We start from the raw sequence: 22,886 nt of genomic DNA, 5'->3' as shown, positions 1-22,886 counted from the left end.
TTTATATTATGTTCTTCATATATGCATCTGGTGACATTCAAAACCATATTATACATTCTTAGGAGTTTTGGAAAGAGGGGCAAGTATGAAGTCTGTTGGGGATGAGAGAGCTTGGGAAGTGAGTCAGTTGTTGTTCGCTGATGATACAGCGCTGGTGGCTGATTCATGTGAGAAACTGCAGAAGCTGATGACTGAGTTTGGTAAAGTGTGTGAAAGAAGAAAGTTAAGAGTAAATGTGAATAAGAGCAAGGTTATTAGGTACAGTAGGGTTGAGGGTCAAGTCAATTGGGAGGTGAGTTTGAATGGAGAAAAACTGGAGGAAGTGAAGTGTTTTAGATATCTGGGAGTGGATCTGGCAGCGGATGGAACCATGGAAGCGGAAGTGGATCATAGGGTGGGGGAGGGGGCGAAAATTCTGGGAGCCTTGAAGAATGTGTGGAAGTCGAGAACATTATCTCGGAAAGCAAAAATGGGTATGTTTGAAGGAATAGTGGTTCCAACAATGTTGTATGGTTGCGAGGCGTGGGCTATGGATAGAGTTGTGCGCAGGAGGATGGATGTGCTGGAAATGAGATGTTTGAGGACAATGTGTGGTGTGAGGTGGTTTGATCGAGTAAGTAACGTAAGGGTAAGAGAGATGTGTGGAAATAAAAAGAGCGTGGTTGAGAGAGCAGAAGAGGGTGTTTTGAAATGGTTCGGGCACATGGAGAGAATGAGTGAGGAAAGATTGACCAAGAGAATATATGTGTCGGAGGTGGAGGGAACGAGGAGAAGAGGGAGACCAAATTGGAGGTGGAAAGATGGAGTGAAAAAGATTTTGTGTGATCGGGGCCTGAACATGCAGGAGGGTGAAAGGAGGGCAAGGAATAGAGTGAATTGGATCGATGTGGTATACCGGGGTTGACGTGCTGTCAGTGGATTGAATCAAGGCATGTGAAGCGTCTGGGGTAAACCATGGAAAGCTGTGTAGGTATGTATATTTGCGTGTGTGGACGTATGTATATACATGTGTATGGGGGTGGGTTGGGCCATTTCTTTCGTCTGTTTCCTTGCGCTACCTCGCAAACGCGGGAGACAGCGACAAAGCAAAAAAAAAAAAAAAAAAAAAGGTTCATTTTACATATAGTCTTAACATATCATTAACTCATAGAATATTGTTAGCGAGTGTTACATTAGGTATTACTTTACTTGTAGGCATTATATTAATGAAACATATTAGTTTTGCTATTCACAGAGTGAATTACACAATATTGATATAAATCGCAACAATACCGCAGTTCCCTCATTAGTGCATAACACTACTATTCTGTCTCTGATGGACCTGCTGGATGATTATCTTCGAATTACTGGTGTGAAATTAATCGCATATTACCTTTAACGTAATTTCAGATGCATTACTTGCAATATAGCTCTCCAATCTGCAGTCCCATTTAGCGGGTTACTGTATTATAAGAGGATATGTCTTTCCAGTGTTCTCTTGATCACATCAAAAACTCTAATCTTGTTCAAAGTACCCAACATCTGGCCACAAATGCACACAGTGTATTTTCAAAGCCATTTCTTCGTGAAATAACTAGAATTCTGTAGCATCACTTCTTTAAAAAGGCATCCTATCATGACAGATCTATCTCCACATGAACATTTCGCAACTCAGTTTATTCTTGATAACTCCTGCTGACAGTTATTATTGTTATCATTATCATCATTATCATTATTGTTATTAACATCATTATTGTTTTTATCATTATCACTATTATCTTTATTGTTATTATATACTTATAAATTTTTTTTTATTATGCTTAGTCGCTGTCTCCAGCGTTAGCGAGGTAGCCCAAGGAAAACAGACCAAAGAATGGCCCAACCCACCCACATACACATGTATATGCATAACCGCCCACACACGCATATAGATATATACACACACACACATATATATATATATATATATATATATATATATATATATATATATATATATATATATATATATATATATATATATATATATACCAATACATATATATGTATACACATGTACATATTCATACTTGCTGCCATCATCCATTCTCGCCGCCACCCCACCACTATTGAAGTTACACCCCCTTCCACTGCGCGCGCGCGAGGTAGCGCTAGGAAAGACAACAAAGGCCACATTCGTACACATTCAGTCCCTAGCTGTCATGTATAATGCACCGAAACCATAGCTCCTTTTCCACAACCAGGCCCAAAAAAACTTTCCATGGTTTACCCAAGACTCTTCACATGCCCTGGTTCTATCCAATGACAGCACGTCGTCCCCAGTATGCCACATCGTTCCAATTCACTCTATTCCTTGCATGCCTTTCACCCTCTTGTATTTTCAGGCCCCGATCGCTCAAAACCTTTTTCACCTCATCGTTTCACCTCCAATTTGTTCTCCAGCTTCTCCTTGTTCTCTTCACCTCGGACATATATCCTCTTTGTCAGTCTTTCCTCACTCATTCCCTCCATGTGTCCAAACAATTTCAATATACCTAATTCTGCCCTCTGAACCACACTCTTTTTACTACCACACATCCCTCTTACCCATCATCACTTTCTCGATCAAACCACCTCACACCCCATATTTTCCTCAAACAATTCATTTCCAACACATCCACCCACCCTCCGCACAACCCTATCTATAGCCCATGCCTCGCAAGCACATAACATTGTTGGAGCCACCATTCTGTCAATAACCCATTTTTGATCTCCAAGATAACGCTCTCGCCTTCCACACATTCTTCAATGCTCCCAGAACCTTCGCCCCCTCCCCCACCCTGTGACTCAATTCCGTTTCCATGGTTCCATCCGTTGCCAAGTCCACTCCCAAATATCTAAAACACTTCACTTCATTATTATTATTTTATTATTATTATTATTATTATTATTATTATTATTATTATTATTATTATTATTATTATTATTATTATTATTATTTTATTATCATTATTATTATTATTATTATGATTATTATTATTATTACCATTATTATTATTATTATCATTATTATTATCATTATTATTATAATTACTATTATTGTTATTGTTATCATTATTGTTATTATTATTATTATTATCATTATCATTATTGTTATTATTATCATTATCATTATCATTATTATTATATTATTATTATTATTATTATTATTATTATTGTTATTATTATTATTACTATTATTATTATCATTATTATCATTATTATTTATATCATTATTATTATCATTATTACTACTATGATCATTATTACTGATATCATTATTATTATTACTATTGTTATTATTGTTATTATTATCATCATCATTATTATTATTATTGTCATTATCATTACTATTATTATTATTATTATCATTATTATTATTATTGTTGTTATTATTATTATTATTATCATTATCATTATCATTATTATCATTATCCTTATTACTATAACGTGTGGGAACAACCTGTTCTATCGATGTGATAAACAGACATAGGTGAGCATGACCTCAGCTTGAACCACACACAACGCCTGACATGAATTCATCCTTTCCAGTGAATCGACGGCTCTGTTGGACCTTAAAACAACAATTCCGTTAGAAAAACATTTTCACCCAAAATTCTTGTAGGCATAGAATTCAATAACACACAAATTCAATGGTACGGAACAATATACACATGAAGAAACAGGAAAAAATATATTCAATAGAATCGTGTATAACAGCAGTGGCAACAGAAAGGACTGTTGAACATCGAGCCACGCGCACACACACACACACACACACACACACACACACACACACACACACACACACATATATATATATATATATATATATATATATATATATATATATATATATATATATATATATATATATATATATATATATATATATATATATATATATATATATATATTCCTTTTTTTCATACTGTTCGCCATTTCCTGCGTTAGCGAAGTAGTGTTGAGAACAGAGGACTGAGCCTTACTTGGCTCCGACTCTGTTCCTTCTTTTGGAAAATTGAAAACGAGCGGGGAGGATTTCCAGCGCTTCGCTCCATTCCCTTTTAGTCGCCTTCTACGACTCGCAGGGAATACGTGGGAAGTTTTCTTTTTCCCCAATCACCCTAGATAACATATAAATGTATATGTATATTATTTTATATTTCATTTATTACTTATTTTGCTTTGTCGCTGTCTCCCGCGTTTGAGAGGTAGCGCAAGGAAACAGACGAAAGAATGGCCCAACCCACCCACATACACATGTATATTCATACACGTCCACACTCGCAAATATACATACCTATACATCTCAACGTATACATATATATACACACATAGACATATACATATATACACAGGTACATAATTCATACTTATTTATTTTTTATTTTGCTTTGTCGCTGTCTCCCGCGTTAGCGAGGTAGGGCAAGGAAACAGACGAAAGAATGGCCCAACCCGCCCACATACACATGTATATACATACACGTCCAGACACGCAAATAAACATACCTATACGTCTCAAAATACACATATATATACACACACAGACATGTACATATATACACATATACATAATTCATGCTGTCTGCCTTTATTTGTTCCCACCGCCACCCCGCCACACATGGAATAACAACCCCCTCCCCCCTCATGTGTGCGAGGTAGAGCTAGGAAAAGACACCAAAGGCCCTATTCGTTCACACTCAGTCTCTAGCTGTCATGTAATAATGCACCGAAACCATAGCTGCCTTTCCACATCCAGGCCCCACAGAACTTTCCATGGTTTACCCCAGACGCTTCACATGCCCTGGTTCAATCCATTGACAGCACGTCGAACCCGGTATACCACATTGTTCCAATTCACTCTATTCTTTGCAAGCCTTTCACCCTCCTGCATGTTCAGGCCCCGATTGCTCAAAATCTTTTTACTCCATCCTTCCACCTAAAATTTGGTCTCCCACTTCTCCTCGTTCCCTCCACCTCTGACACATATATCCTCTCTGTCAATCTTTCCTCACTCATTCTCTCCATGTGACCAAACCATTTCAAAATACCCTCTTCTGCTCTCTCAACCGCACTCTTTTTATTTCCACACATCTCTCTTACCCTTACATTACTCACTCGATCAAACCACCTCACACCAAATATTGTCCTCAAACATCTCATTTCCAACACATCCACCCTCCTGCGCACAACTCTATCCATAATCCACGAATCGCAACCATACAAAATTGTTGAAACCACTATTCCTTCAAACAAACCCATTTTTGCTTTCTGAGATCATGTTCTCGACTTCCAAACATTTTTCAATGCTCCCAGAATTTTCGCACCCTCCCCCACCCTGTGATTCACTCACGCTTCCATGGTTCCATCCGCTGCCAGATCCACTCCCAGATATCTAAAACACTTTACTTCCTCCAGTTTTTCTCCGTTCAAACTTGCTTCCCAATTGACTTGACCCTCAACCCTACTGTACCTAATAACCTTGCTCTTATTCACATTTACTTTTTAACTTTCTTCTTTCACACACTTTACCAAACTCAGTCACCAGCTTCTGCAGTTTCTTACAGGAATCAGCCACCCGCGCTGTATCATCAGCGAACAACAACTGACTCACTTCCCAAGCTCTCTCATCCACAACAGACTGCATACTTGCCCCTCTTTCAAAAACTCTTGCATTCACATCCCGAGCAACCCCATCCATGAAAAAATTAAACAACCATGGAGACATCACACACCCCTGCCGCAAACCTACATTCACTGAGAACCAATCACTTTCCTCTCTTCTTACACGTACACATGCCTTACATCCTCGATAAAAACTTTTCACTGCTTCTAACAACTTGCCTTCCACACCATATATTCTTAAAACCTTCCACAGAGCATCTCTATCAACTCTATCATATGCCTTCTCCAGATCCATAAATGCTACATACAAATCCATTTGTTTTTCTAAGTATTTCTCAAATACATTCTTCAAAGCAAACATCTGATCCACACATCCTCTACCACTTCTGAAACCACACTGCTCTTCCCCAATCTGATGCTCTGTACATGCCTTCACCCTCTCAATCAATACCCTCCCATATAATTTACCAGGAATACTCAAGAAACTTATACCTCTGTAATTTGAGCACTCACTTATCCCCTTTCCCTTTGTACAATGGCACTATGCAAGCATTCCTCCAATCCTCAGGCACCTCACCATGAATCATACATACATTCAATAACCTTACCAACTAGTCAACAATAAAGTCACCCCCTTTTTTTTAATAAATTCCGCTGCAATACCATCCAAACCTGCTGCCTTGCCAACTTTCATCTTCCGTAAAGCTTTTACTACCTCTCCTCTATTTACCAAATCATTTTCCCTAACCCTCTCACTTTGCATACCACCTCGACCAAAACACCCTATATCTGCCACTCTATCATCAAACACATTCAACAAACCTTCAAAAAACTCACTCCATCTCCTTCTCACATCACCACTACTGTTATCACCTCCCCATTAGCCCTCTTCACTGAAGTTCCCAATTGCTCCCTTGTCTTACGCACTTTATTTACCTCCTTCCAAAACATCTTTTTATTTTCCCTGAAATTTAATGATACTCTCTCACCCCAACTCTCATTTGCCCTCTTTTTCACCTCTTGCACCTTTCTTTTGACCTCCTGCCTCTTTCATTTATACCTCTCCCACTCATTTGCATTTTTTTCCTGCAAAAATTATCCAAATGCCTCTCTCTTCTCTTTCACTAATAATCTTACATCTTCATCCCACAACTCACTACCTTTTCTAATCAACCCACCTCCCACGCTTCTCATGCTACAGGTATCTTTTGCGCAAGCCATCACTGCTTCCCTAAATACATCCCATTCGTCCCCCACTCCCCTTACCTCCTTTGTTCTCACCTTTTTCCATTCTGTACTCAGTCTCTCCTGGTACTTCCTCACACAAGTCTCCTTCCAAAGCTCACTTACTCTCACCACTCTCTTCACCCAACATTCTCTCTTCTCTTCTGAAAACCCCCACATATCTTCTCCTTCGCCTCCACAAGATAATGATCAGACATCACTCCAGTTGCACCTCTCAGCACATTAACATCCAAAAGTCTCAGTTTCGTGCGTCTATCAATTAACACGTAATCCAATAACGCTCTCTGGCCATCTTTCCTACTTGCATACGTATAATTATGTATATCTCTCTTTTTAAACTAGGTATTCCCAATCACCAGTCCTTTTTCAGCACATAAATCTACAAGCTCTTCACCATTTCCATTTACAACACTGAACACTCCATGTATACCAATTATTCCCTCAACTGCCATATTACTCACCTTTGCATTCAAATCACCCATCACTATAACCCGGTCTTGTGCATCAAAACCACTAACACACTCATTCAGCTGCTCCCAAAACACTTGCCTCTCATGATCTTTCTTCTCATGCCCAGGTACATATGCACCAATAATCAACCATCTCACTCCATCAACTTTCAGTTTTACCCATATCAATCTAGAATTTACTTTCTTACACGCTATCACATACTCCCACAACTCCTGATTTAGGAGTAGTGCTACTCCTTCCCTTGCTCTTGTCCAGTCACTAACCCCTGACTTTACTCCCAAGACATTCCCAAACCACTCTTCCCCTTTGCCCTTGAGCTTCGTTTCATTCAGAGCCAAAACATCCAGGTTCCTTTCCTCATACATACTACCTATCTCTCCTTTTTTCTCATCTTGGTTACATCCACACACATTTAGACACCCCAATCTGAACCTTCGAGGAGGATGAGCACTCCTCGCGTGACTCCTTCTTCTGTTTCTCCTTTTAGAAAGTTAAAAATACAAGGAGGGGAGGGTTTCTGGCCCCCCGCTCCCTTTCCGTTTAGTCGCCTTCTACGACTCTTGAGGAATGCGTGGGAAGTATTCTTTCTCCCCTATCCCAAGGGATAATAATTCATACTGTCTGCCTTTATTCATTCCCATCGCCACCCCGTCACACATGAAATAACAACCCCATCCCCCCTCATGTGCACGAGGTAGTGCTAGGAAAAGACAACAAAGGCCATATTCGTTCACACTCATTATCTAATTATTATGTAATAATGCACCGAAATCACAGCTCCCTTTCCACATCCAGGCCCCAGAGATCTTTCCATGGTTTATCCCAGGCGCTTCACATGCCGTGGTTCAATCCATCGACACCACACCGTTCCAATTCACTCCATTCCTTGCAAGCCTTTCACCCTCATGCATGTTCAGGCCCCGATCACTCAAAATCTTTTTCACTCCATCTTTCCACCTCCGATTTGGTCTCCCAATTCTCCTTGTTTCCTCCACCTCTGACACATATATCCTCTTGGTCAATCTTTCCTCATTCATTCTCTCCATGTGACCAAACCATTTCAAACCACTATCTTCTGCTTTCTCAACCACTCTTATTACCACATATCTCTCTTACTTTATTATTACTTACTCGTTCAAACCACCACACACCACATATTGTCCTCAAACATCTCATTTCCAGCACATCCATCTTCCTCCGAACAACTCTATCCGTAGCCCACGCCTCGCAACCATATGAAATTGTTCGAACCATTATTCCTTCAAACATAGCCATTTTTCCTTTCCGAGATAATGTTCTCGACTTCCACACATTCTTCAACGCTCCCAGAATTTTCGCCCCCCCCCCCCCCCCCCCCCCCCCCCCCCCCCCCCTATGATTCACTTCCGCTTCCATGGTTCCATCCGCTGCCAAATCCACTCCCAGTTATCTAAAACACTGCACTTCCTTCAGCTTTTCTCCATTTAAACTTACCTCCCAATTGACTTGACCCTCAACCCTACTGTACCTAATAACGTTGGTCTTATTCACATTTACTCTCAACTTTCTTCTTTCACACACTTTACCAAACTCAGTCACCAGCTCCTAATGTTTCTCGCATGAATCAGCTACCAGCGCTTTATCATCAGCGAACAACAACTGACTCACTCCCCAAGCTCCAACATCCATAACAAACTGTATACTTGCCCCTCTTTCCAAAACACTTGCATTCAACTCCCTAACAACCCCATCCATAAACAAATCAAACAACCATAGAGACTTTACACACCCCTGCCGCAAACCTACATTCACTGAGAACCAATCACTTTCCTCTCTTCCTACACATACATATGCCTTATATCCTCGATAAAAACTTTTCACTGCTTCTAACAACTTGCCTCCCACACCATATATTCTTAATACCTTCCACAGAGCATCTCTATCAACTCTATCATATGCCTTCCCCAGATCCATAAATGCTACATATAAGTCCATTTGCTTTTCTAAGTATTTCTCACATACATTCTTCAAAGCAAACACCTTATCCACACATATTCTACAACTTCTGAAACGACACTGCTCTTCCCCAATCTGATGCTCTGTACATGCCTTCACCTTCTCAATCAATACCCTCTCATACAATTTACCAGGAATACTCAAGAAACTTATACCTCTGTAATTTAAGCACTCACTTTTATCCCCTTTGCCTTTGTACAATTGCACTATGCAAGCATTCCTCCAATCCTCAGGCACCTCACCATGAGTCATACATACATTAAATAACCTTACCAACCAGTCAACAATACAGTCACCCCCTCTTTTAATAAATTCCACTTCAATAACATCCAAACCTGCTGCCTTGCCGGCTTTCGTCTTCCGCAAAGCTTTTATTACCTCTTCTCTGTTTACCAAATCATTTTCCCCAACCCTCTCACTTTGCACACCACCTCGACCAAAACACCCTATATCTGCCACTCCATCATCAAACACATTCAAGAAACCTTCAAAATACTCACTCCATCTCCTTCTCACATCACCACTACTTGTTATCACCTCCCCATTAGCCCTCTTCACTGAAGTTCAAATTTGTTCTCTCGTCTTACGCAGTTTATTTACCTCCTTTCAAAACATCTTTTTATTCTCCCTAAAATTTAATGATACTCTCTCACCCCAACTCTCATTTGCTCTCTTTTTCACCTCTTGCACCTCTCTCTTGACCTCCTGCCTCTTTCTTTTATACATCTCCTACTCATTTGCTTTACTTCCTTGCAAAAATCGTCCAAATGCCTCTCTCTTCTCTTTCACTAATAATCTTACATCTTCATCCCACCACTCACTACCCTTTCTAATCTGACCACCTCCCACACTTCTCATGCCAGAAGCACCTTTTGTGCAAGCCATCACTGCTTCCCTAAATACATCCCACTGCTCCCCCACTCTCTTTACATCCTTTGTTCTCTCCTTTTTCCATTCTGTACTAAGCCTCTCCTGGTACTATCTCACACAAGTCTCTTTCCCAAACTCACTTACCCTCACCACTCTCTTTACCCAAACATTCTCTCTTATTTTTTGAAAATCTCTAGAAATCTTCACCTTCGCCTCCACAAGATAATGATCAGACATCCCTCCAGTTGCACCTCTCAGCACATTAACATCCAAAAGTCTCTCTTTCGCGCCCCTATAAATTAACACGTAATCTAATAACGCTCTCTGGCAATCTCTCCTACTTACATACGTATACTTATGTATATCTCTCTTTTTAAACCAGGTATTCCCAATCACCAGTTCTTTTTCAGCACATGAATATACAAGCTCTTCACCATTTCTATCACTGAACACCCCATGTACACCAATTATTCCCTCAATTGCCAAATTACTCACTTTTGCATTCAAATCACCTATCACTATAACCCGGTGTCGTGCATCAAAACTACTAACACACTCACTCAGCTGCTCCCAAAACACTTGCCTCTCATGGTTTTTATGCCCAGATGCATATGCACCAATAATCACCCATCTCTCTCCATCCACTTTCAGTTTTACCCATATCAATCTAGATTCTACTTTCTTACACTCTATCACATATTTCCACCACTCCTGTTTCAGGAGTAGTGCTACTCCTTCCCTTGCTCTTGTCCTCTCAGTAACCCCTGACTTAACTCTTAAGGCATTCCCAAACCACTCTTCCCTTTTACCCTTGATATTCGTTTCACTCAGAGCCAAAACATCCAGGTTCCTCTCCACAAACATACTACCTATCACTCCTTTTTTTCCATCTTGGTTACATCCACACCCATTTAGACACCCCAGTCTGACTAAAGGGGACGGGAGCGGGGGGCTGGAAACCCTCCCTTCCTTGCATTTTAACTTTCTAATAAGGGAAACATATATATATGTATATATATATATATATATATATATATATATATATATATATATATATATATATATATATATATATATATATATATATATATATATATATATATATATATGTATATATATATATATATATATATATATATATATATATATATATATATATATATATATATATATATATATATATATTATATATATTATATCCCTGGGGATAGGGGAGAAAGAATACTTCCCACGTATTCCCTGCGTGTCGTAGAAGGCGACTAAAAGGGGAGGGAGCGGGGGGCTGGAAATCCTCCCCTCTCAATTTTTTTTAATTTTCCAAAAGAGGGAACAGAGAAGGGGGCCAGGTGAGGATATTACCTCAGTGGCCCAGTTCTCTGTTCTTAACGCTACCTCGCTAATGCGGGAAATGGCAAATAGTTTGAAAAAAAAAAAAAAAAAATATATATTATACTTTGTCGCTGTCTCCCGCATTTGCGAGGTAGCGCAAGGAAACAGACGAAAGAAATGGCCCAACCCACCCCCTACACACATGCACACACACACGTCCACACACGCAAATATACACACCTACACAGCCCTCCATGGTTTACCCCAGACGCTTCACATGCCTTGATTCAATCCACTGACAGCACGTCAACCCCGGTATACCACATCGCTCCAATTCACTCTATTCCTTGCCCTCCTTTCACCCTCCTGCATGTTCAGGCCCCGATCACACAAAATCTTTTTCACTCCATCTTTCCACCTCCAATTTAGTCTCCCTCTTCTCCTCGTTCCCTCCACCTCCGACACATATATATATATATGTGTGTGTATATATATAATACTGTAGAAATAAAATGATGACAACATGAGTAATCAAATTTATTCTCAATCACTAACAAAGAAAACGTCATCGTCTTCATCATCACTGGCGATGTTAATAATAACGGGTTCGACTCCCTCATGTATGTTGTCAGTCCTACAGTATTCTTAAATTTACGGGAGTGCTGAACAGCTCCCACCCACACGTCCTTGTGTACCAATTGCCTGGCTTCTTTCAATCTTGCCTTTAGGTTCGTCCGGGTAAACCGCTGGAGTGTGGAGCTCGCATGACGCTTCATAAATCCCCATACTTGCTCGATGGCGTTGAGCTCGGGGTGGCCAGGTGGCAACCGTATGACCTGGTGGCCCCACATACGGATGGTGTTGTCGATCTTATACTGGGGCTGTGGACGGTTCTGCTGGCAGAGGACCAGCAGCTCAGGGCGAGTGGCAGCAGGTGGGATGGAAATCTTGCGCTGCTCCAGCCACCTGATGAGGTCCGCCTTCCTGGTGGCTGTGGTAGGGCATCTGTCCTCCATCAGCTGGCTGTGGTATGGTGCATTGTCTAGCACAAGTACCGATGGCTCAGGCAGTGACGGAAGGCGCTGCGTTGTTAGCCATTGCAGGAACAGTTCGGCATTCATTTCTCCATGATAATCACCCTAGCTGGTCTTGGCTGGGTAGCACAGCTATGTGCCGTCAACAAAGCCTTCGTCCTTGCTACTTGCGACCACTACAAATCGCTCCCCTTCACCAGGTGATACCTGACGACTGTACGTGGTGTTTCTTGGAGCCTTATGTGGTATCTACCCACTGCCTACTGTGGCCCACCCTGGTGGTAAACCAGGTCTCATCCACATATACCACCTTCCTTCCCTCCTCTCTGTGGCGCTGTAGAGCCCGGCCCGGAGAGCGTCAATCCGACGACACACAACGTCCAGCGATTCCCTCCTTACATACATCTTTCGCTGTGACAGTCTGTATTGAAATCCATGGTGTGCAGGATCCACCAAACTGTTGTGTCAGAGGTATCCCCCGGGAGGATACCATGTGTTTTCAGGTCGGCTGGTATGACTCTCAGTGCTAAATATTGTTTTTCCGAAAACTTCTTGTGGATGTGGCGCCGTACCGCACCGATAGTAAAGTTATCACAAACAGCCGATGTAGGTGGTGGTGGTGCCGGTGTGGAAGGGGAGGCTGTGGTGGTGGTGTTGACTATGCCCCTTACTCTTGACACAGTCATGCCCACGATGTGCGCAACTCGCTCGTAAGGCCTGTGTGCATAAAAATCAATGTGGTCTGGGGGGTGTTCGAGGTGTTGAAGGAGGGTTAGACGAGTACCCCACACTCGTCCGATTCTCTATAAAACCTTTGATATGATGACTGGCGTAGGCTTAGTATCACTCAGTAAACTCCTCACATAGCACATATAGCAATGTGGTATGTTAGCCATAAATTAGGCCCGGGTGTTAAGGATAGCGTGCTAAAATATCATAGTGATACAACCATTCGCTTAGCAGAAATTTGTGAAAACCAGCGCTTATCCGCCGCTGAAACGTATAGTAGGCTTAGTCCATTGACAGCACGTCGACCCAGGTATAACAACCATATCGTTCCAATTCATTCTATCCCGAGAAAGCCTTTCACCCTCCTGAATGTTTAGACCCCTATCGCTCAAATTTTTTTTTTCGAATTTGCCTTGTGTAAGGAAGCTTTGAAAATTCGAATGATAATGTATGATTATGTTTGTCTGCTGTGGATGTGATTTCCAATATCATTCTCAGGTCTTGGTTTTAAGCGTACCACATCGTAAGTAGTTTCGTGATAAAAGATGAAATGAGGTGAATCCTGAACAGAGGTGTCTATTGTTGAATATAGTGCCCTTTGTCCAGTACAGACGGCTTTACCCCACATATCATTGTCATGATTTATGATCTGACACATCACGTTCAATATTTTCCAGTATTAGGTCACTCAACAAAAACGTTACTACCTGGGAGTTTAGTTACAGCAATATACGACTTTTATCTACTATGTTATGTAAGTTGAAACGGTAGAGACAATTTGGTCTCCCTCTTCTCCTCGTTCCCTCCACCTCCGACACATATATTCTCTTGGTCAATCTTTCCTCACTCATTCTCTCCATGTGCCCGAACCATTTCAAAACACCCTCTTCTGCTCTCTCAACTACACTCTTTTTATTTCCACACATCTCTCTTACCCTTAAGTTACTTACTCGATCAAACCACCTCACACCACACATTGTCCTCAAACATCTCATTTCCAGCACATCCATCCTCCTGCGCACAACTCTATCCATAGCCCACGCCTCGCAACCATACAACATTGTTGTAACCACTATTCCTTCAAACATACCCATTTTTGCTTTCCGAGATAATGTTCTCGACTTCCACACATTCTTCAAGGCTCCCAGAATTTTCGCCCCCTCCCCCACCCTATGATCCACTTCCGCTTCCATGGTTCCATCCGCTGCCAGATCCACTCCCAGATATCTAAAACACTTCACTTCCTCCAGTTTTTCTCCATACAAACTCACCTCCCAATTGACTTGACCCTCAACCCTACTGTACCTAATAACCTTGCTCTTATTCACATTTACTCTTAACTTTCTTCTTTCACACACTTTACCAAACTCAGTCACCAGCTTCTGCAGTTTCTCACATGAATCAGCCACCAGCGCTGTATCATCAGCGAACAACAACTAACTCACTTCCGAAGCTCTCTCATCCCCAACAGACTTCATACTTGCCCCTCTTTCCAAAACTCTTGCATTCACCTCCCTAACCATCCCATCCATAAATAAATTAAACAACCATGGAGACATTACACACCCCTGCCGCAAACCTACATTCACTGAGAACCAATCACTTTCCTCTCTTCCTACACGTACACATGCCTTACATCCTCGATAAAAACTTTTCACTGCTTCTAACAACTTTCCTCCCACACCATATATTCTTAATACCTTCCACAGAGCATCTCTATCAACTCTATCATATGCCTTCTCCAGATCCATAAATGCTACATACAAATCCATTTGCTTTTCTAAGTATTTCTCACATACATTCTTCAAAGCAAACACCTGATCCACACATCCTCTACCACTTCTGAAACCACACTGCTCTTCCCCAGTCTGATGCTCTGTACATGCCTTCACCCTCTCAATCAATATCCTCCCATATATATATATATATATATATATATATATATATATATATATATATATATATATATATATATATATATATATATATATATATATATATATGTATATATATATCTGTATATCTATATATATATACATATATAAATATATATATATATATATATATATATATATATATATATATATATATATATATATATATATATACATATATATATATATATATATATATATATATATATATATATATATGTATATATATATATATATATATATATATATATATATATATATATATATATATATATATACATATATTTTATTTATTTATTTATTTTGCATTGTTGCTGTCTCCCGCGTTAGCGAGGTAGCACAAAAAACAGACGAAAAAATGGCCCAACCCACCCACATACACATGTATATACATACACGTCCACACAGGCAAACATACATAACTATATATCTCAATATACACATATATATATATACACACGCAGACATATACATATATACACATGTACATAATTCATACTGTCTGCCTTTATTTATTCCTATCGCCACCTGGCCACACATGGAATAACGACCCCCTCCCCCATCATGTGTGCGAGGTAGCGCTAGGAAAAGAAAACAAAGGCCCCATTCGTTCACACTCAGTCTCAAGCTGTCATGTAATAATGTACCGAAACCACAGCTCCCTTTCCACATCCAGGCCCCACACAACTTTCCATGGTTTACCCCAGACACTTCCCATGCCCTGGTTCAAACCATTGACAGCACGTCGACCCCGGTACACCACATCGTTCCAATTCACTCTATTCCTTGCACGCCTTTCACCCTCCAGAATGTCCAGGCCCCGATCACTCAAAATCTTTTTCACTCCATCTTTCTACCTCCAATTTTGTCTCCCACTTCTCGTTCCCTCCACCTCCGACACACATATCCTCTTGATCAATTTCTCCTCACTCATTCTCTCCATGTGACAAAACAATTTCAAAACACAGTCTTCTAATCTCTCAACCACACTCTTTTTATTTCTACACATCTCTCTTACCCCTACATGACTTACTCGATCAAACCACCTCACACTACATATTGCCCTCAAACATCTCATTTCCAGCACATCCACCCTCCTCCGCATAATTCTATCTATAGCCGACGCCTCGCAACCATACAACGTTGCTGGAACCACTATTCCTTCAAACATGCCCATTTTTGCTTTCCGAGATGATGTTCTCAACTTCCAAACATTCTTCAAGGCTCCCATAATTTTCGCCCCCTCCCCTACCCTATGATTCACTTCCGCTTCCATGGTTCCATCCGCTGCCAGATCCACTCCCAAATATCTAAAACACTTTACGTCCTCCAGTTTTTCTCCATTCAAACTTACCTCCCAATTGACTTGACCCTCAACTCTACCGTAACTAATAACCTTGCTCTTATTCACATTTACTCTTAACTTTCTTCTTTCACACACTTTACCAAACTCAGTCACCAGCTTCTGCAGTTTCTCACATGAATCAGCCACCAGCGCTGTATCATCAGCGAACAACAACTGACTCACTTCCCAAGCTCTCTCATCCACAACTGACTGCATACTTGCCTCTCTTTCCAAAACTCTTGCATTCATCTCCCTAACAACCCCATCCATAAACAAATCAAACAAACATGGAGACATCGCACACCCCTGCCGCAAACCTACATTCACCGAGAACAAATCACTTTCCTCTCTTCCTACATGTACACATGTCTTATATCATCGATTAAAACTTTTCACTGCTTCTAACAACTTGCCTCCCACACCATATATTCTTAATACCTTCCACAGTGCATCTCTATCAACTCTATCATATACCTTCTCCATATCTATAAATGCCACATACAAATCCATTTGCTTTTCTAAGCATTTCTCAGATACATTCTATAAAGCAAACACCTGATCCACACATCCTCTACTACTTCTAAAACAACACTGCTCTTCCCCAATCTGATACTCTGTATATGCCTTCACCCTCTCAATCAATACCCACCCATATAATTTACCAGGAATGCTCAACAAACTTATACCTCTGTAATTTGAGCACTCACTCTTATCCCCTTTGCCTTTGTACAATGGCACTATGCAAGCATTCCGCCAATCCTCAGGCACCTCACCATGAAGCATACATACATTAAATAATCTTACTAAGCTGTCAACAATACAGTCACCCCCTTTTTTAATAAATTCCACTGCAATACCATCAAACCTGGTGCCTTGCCGGCTGTCATTTTCCGCAACGCTTTTACTAACACTTCTCTGTTTACCAAATCATTTTCCCTAACCCTCTCATTTTGCGCACCACCTCGACCAAAAGATCCTATATCTGCCACTCTATCATCAAACACATTCAACAAACCTTCAAAATACTCACTCCATCTCCTTCTCACATCACCACTACTTGTTATCACCTTCCCATTAGCCCCCTTCACTGAAGTTCCCATTTCCTCCCTTGTCTTACGCACTTTATTTACCTCCTTCCAAAACATCTTTTAATTCTCCCTAAAATTTAATGATACTCTCTCACCCCAACTCTCATTTTCCCTCTTTTTCACCTCTTGCACCTTTCTCTTGACCTCCTGTCTCTTTCTTTCATACATCTCCCACTCATTTGCATTATTTCCCTGCAAAAATCGTCCAAATGCATCTCTCTTCTCTTTCACTAATAATCTTACTTCTTCATCCCACCACTCACTACCTTTTCTAATCAACCCACCTTCCACGCTTTTCATGCCACAAGCATCTTTTGCGCAAGCCATCACTGCCCCCCTAAATACATTCCATTCCTCCCCCACTCCCCTTACCTCCTTTGTTCTCACCTTTTTCCATTCTGTACTCAGTCTCTCCTGGTACTTCCTCACACAAGTCTCCTTCCCAAGCTCACTTACTCTCACCATTCTCCTCACCCCAACTTTCTCTCTTCTTTTCTGAAAACCCATACAAATCTTCACCTCGCCTCCACAAGATAATGATCAGACATCCCTTCAGTTGCACCTCTCAGCATATTAACGTCCAAAAGTCTCTCTTTCGCGCGCCTATCAATCAACACGTAATCCAATAACGCTCTCTGGCCATCTCTCCTACTTACATACATATATATATATATATATATATATATATATATATATATATATATATATATATATATATATATATATATATATATATATATATATATATATATATATATATATATATATATATATATATATATATCCATGGATACTTGAAAGATTCTTTACTAAGATTCTCTACTGTCAGTTACATAAGTCTGTGTTAAGTTGAAATATCCTGAGTTCTGGTACGTTTTGAGAGAAACTCAGGTGCTGTGAAATAAGATCACTTGGAATTTCATCATATTTGGAATAATTTCCACCTAATTACATTTTAGCTGTTTGGGAAAATATCCTGAAAAGAAAATCTAACAGCATGATTCTAGAAATTACGAAGTATGTCGAAGAACTATAGTGTTATGATTTCATTTTTCTTTTGCGGGTTTCAAAAATACCTTCGAGAAATAAAATTCAAATGGGAAGGAAAGCGTGTGGATCTCCCATTCTCTGTGTCTTCTTGAGATACGCAACTTTCTCATAAAGCTCCCTGTTTTTTTGTAGTAGTGGCTGGTATCAGTAGTGTGCAAGATATAGCTATAATTTTTACAAAGGCGAAGAAGAGGAAAAGTTTGAATAGATATACAAGAAATGATTAAGTAATAAAGGCTGATATTACTTTACTCCTTAAAACTGATTATTTTCATATATATGTCACTAACTTTCTCACATGTAGACAGCTGGTGTCATCATTTACGATTATTTTGAGTCTAGTTTAAAGAACTGTTGAAGTGCCGTGTCCCTGCCTGATTCGAGGCTGCTGCTGGAGTTCAAGGTTATTGGCTGAATGTTGAAGAAGCACTTGCTCTTTCTGTGGGCGCAGGCGGAAAGACGTTGCCTTGTTCAGGGTCGAAGCTTTAGGAAGTTGTTCCCGGGGGACAGCGCCTGGTTCAGAGCCTGAACTTGAAGTGGGTCGCTTTGCTGACTGAGAAGGCAGGGATGGATGACGGGGCGGGGCGCAGAACACCTGGGTCATTTACCTAGGCTAAAAGCTTTCAGAAGTTTGTTCTTGTGTGGTGGTAACTCCTCTCATGAGCAACACTTCAACGACAACTGTAGTGTAAATGATTCACCTATGAGCAAAGCAGCAGAACTGCTAAGATTTCTTTCATGTGTTACCCTCGCAAAAACGTTCGGTGTTTTGGGTGGTGTTCGATTTAGCAATGCCTTCGGTTACTAGCTGAAAGAATAATAAAAGAATATATATATATATATATATATATATATATATATATATATATATATATATATATATATATATATATTATATATATATATATATATATATATATATATATATATATATATATATATATATAATATATATATATATATATATATATATATATATATATATATATATATATATATATATATATATTTTCTTTTTCTTTTTTTTTTTTTTTTTTCGCTGTCTCCCGCGTTTGCGAGGTAGCGCAAGGAAACAGACGAAAGAAAATGGCCCAACCCACCCCCATACACATGTATATACATACGTCCACACACGCAAATATACATACCTACACAGCTTTCCATGGTTTACCCCAGACGCTTCACATGCCCTGATTCAATCCACTGACAGCACGTCAACCCCGGTATACCACAACGATCCAACTCACTCTATTCCTTGCCCTCCTTTCACCCTCCTGCATGTTCAGGCCCCGATCACACAAAATCTTTTTCACTCCATCTTTCCACCTCCAATTTGGTCTCCCACTTCTCCTCGTTCCCTCCACCTCCGACACATATATCCTCTTGGTCAATCTTTCCTCACTCATTCTCTCCATGTGCCCAAACCATTTCAAAACACCCTCTTCTGCTCTCTCAACCACGCTCTTTTTATTTCCACACATCTCTCTTACCCTTACATTACTTACTCGATCAAACCACCTCACACCACACATTGTCCTCAAACATCTCATTTCCAGCACATCCATCCTCCTGCGCACAACTCTACCCATAGCCCACGCCTCGCAACCATACAACATTGTTGGAACCACTATTCCTTCAAACATAGCCATTTTTGCTTTCCGAGATAATGTTCTCGACTTCCACACATTCTTCAAGGCTCCCAGTATTTTCGCCCCCTCCCCCACCCTATGATCCACTTCCGCTTCCATGGTTCCATCCGCTGCCAGATCCACTCCCAGATATCTAAAACACTTTACTTCCTCCAGTTTTGCTCCATATATATATATATATATATATATATATATATATATATATATATATATATATATATATATATATATATATATATATATATATATATATATATATATATATATATATATATGTATATATATATATATATATATATATATATATATATATATATATATATATATATATATATATATATATATATATATATATATATATATATATATATATATATATATATATATGTATATATATATATATATATATATATATATATATATATATATATATATATATATATATATATATATATATATATGTATATATATATTCTTTTATTATTCTTTCATACTATTCGCTATTTCCCGCATTAGCGAGGTAGCGTTAAGAACAGGGAACTGGGCCTTTGAAGGGATATCCTCGCCTGGCCCCCTTCTTTGTTCCCTCATTTGGAAAACTGAAGAAAAAAAAAAGAGAGAGGGGAGGATTTCCAGCCCCTCGCTCCCGGCCCTTTCAGTCGCCTTCTACGTATATGTATACATATATATATGTATATATATATATATATATATATATATATATATATATATATATATATATATATATATATATATATATATATATATATATATACATATTATCCCTGGGGACAGGGGAGAAAGAATACTTCCCACGTATTCCCTGCGCGTCGTAGAAGGCGGCTAAAGAAGGAACAGAGAAGGGGGCCAGGTGAGGATATTCCCTCAAAGGCCCAGTTCTCTGTTATTAACGCTACCTCGCTAACGCGGGAAATGGCGAATAGTTTGAAAGAAGAAATATATATATATATATATATATATATATATATATATATATATATATATATATATATATATATATATATATATATATATATATTTATTTACTTTGCTCTATCGCTTCCTCCCGTGTTAGCGAGGTACCGCAAGGAAGCAGACGAACGAAATGGCCCAACCCACCCACATACACATGTATATACATACACGTACACACACGCAAATATACATACCTATACATCTCAACGTATACATATATATACACACACAGACATATACATATATACACATGTACATAATTCATACTGTCTGCCTTTTTTCATTCACATCGCCACCCCGCCACACTTGAAATAACAACCCCCTCTCCCCTCATGTACTCGAGGTAGCGCTAGGAAAGGACAACAAAGGCCAAATTTGTTCACATTCAGTCTCTAGCTGTCATGTAATAATACGCCGAAAACCACAGCTCCCTTTCCACATCTAGGCCCCACAGAACTTTCCATGGTTTACCCCAGACGCTTCACATGCGCTGGTTCAATCCAATGACAGCACGTCGACCCCAGTATACAACATCGTTACAATTCACTCTATTCCTTGCACGCCTTTCACCCTCCTGCATGTTCAGGCCCCGATCACTCAAAATCTTTTTCACTCCATCTTTTCACCTCCAATTTGGTCTCCCACTTCTCCTCGTTCCCTCCGCCTCAAACACATATATCCTCTTTGTCAATCTTTCCTCACTCATTCTCTTCATGTGACCAAACCATTTTCAAACACCCTCTTCTGCTCTCTCAACCACACTCTTTTTCTTACCACACATCTCTCTTACCCTATTATTACTTACTCGATCAAACCATATCACACCAAAAATTGTCCTCAAACATCTCATTTCCAGCACATCCACCCTCCTCCCCACAACTCTATCCATAGCCAACGCCTCGCAACCATATAACATTGTTGGAACCACTATTCCTTCACACATACCCATTTTTTGCTTTCCGAGATAATGTTCTCGACTTCCACACATTCTTTAACGCTCCCAGAACTTCCGCACCATCCCCCCCCCTATGATTCATCTCCGCTACCATGGTTCCATCCGCTGCCAGATCCACTCCCAGATATTAAAAACACTTCACTTCCTCCAGTTTTTCTCCATTCAAACTTACCTACCAGTTGACTTGTCCCTCAATCCTACTGTACCAAATAACGTTCCTTATATTCACATTTACTCTCAGCTTTCTTCGTTAACAAACTTTACCAAGCTCAGTCACCAGCTTCTGCAGTTTCTCACATGAATCAGCCACCAGCGCTGTATCATCAGAGAACAACAACTAAGTCACTTCACAAGCTCTCTCATCCACAACAGACTGCATACTTGCCCTTTTTCCAAAACTCTTGCATACACCTCTCTAACAACCCCATTCTTAAACAAATTAAACAACCATGGAGACATCACACACCCCTGCCACAAACCAACATTCAATGAGAACCAATCACTTTCCTCTCTTCCTACGCGCACACATGCCTTACATACTCGATAAAAACTTTTCACTGCTTCTAACAACTTGCCTCCCACACCATATATT

The sequence above is a fragment of the Panulirus ornatus genome, chromosome 15, assembly GCF_036320965.1.
Source record: "Panulirus ornatus isolate Po-2019 chromosome 15, ASM3632096v1, whole genome shotgun sequence".
Lineage (NCBI taxonomy): Eukaryota > Metazoa > Arthropoda > Malacostraca > Decapoda > Palinuridae > Panulirus > Panulirus ornatus.
The sequence above is the reverse complement of the archived record's forward strand: the minus strand, read 5'-3'. Positions refer to the sequence as shown.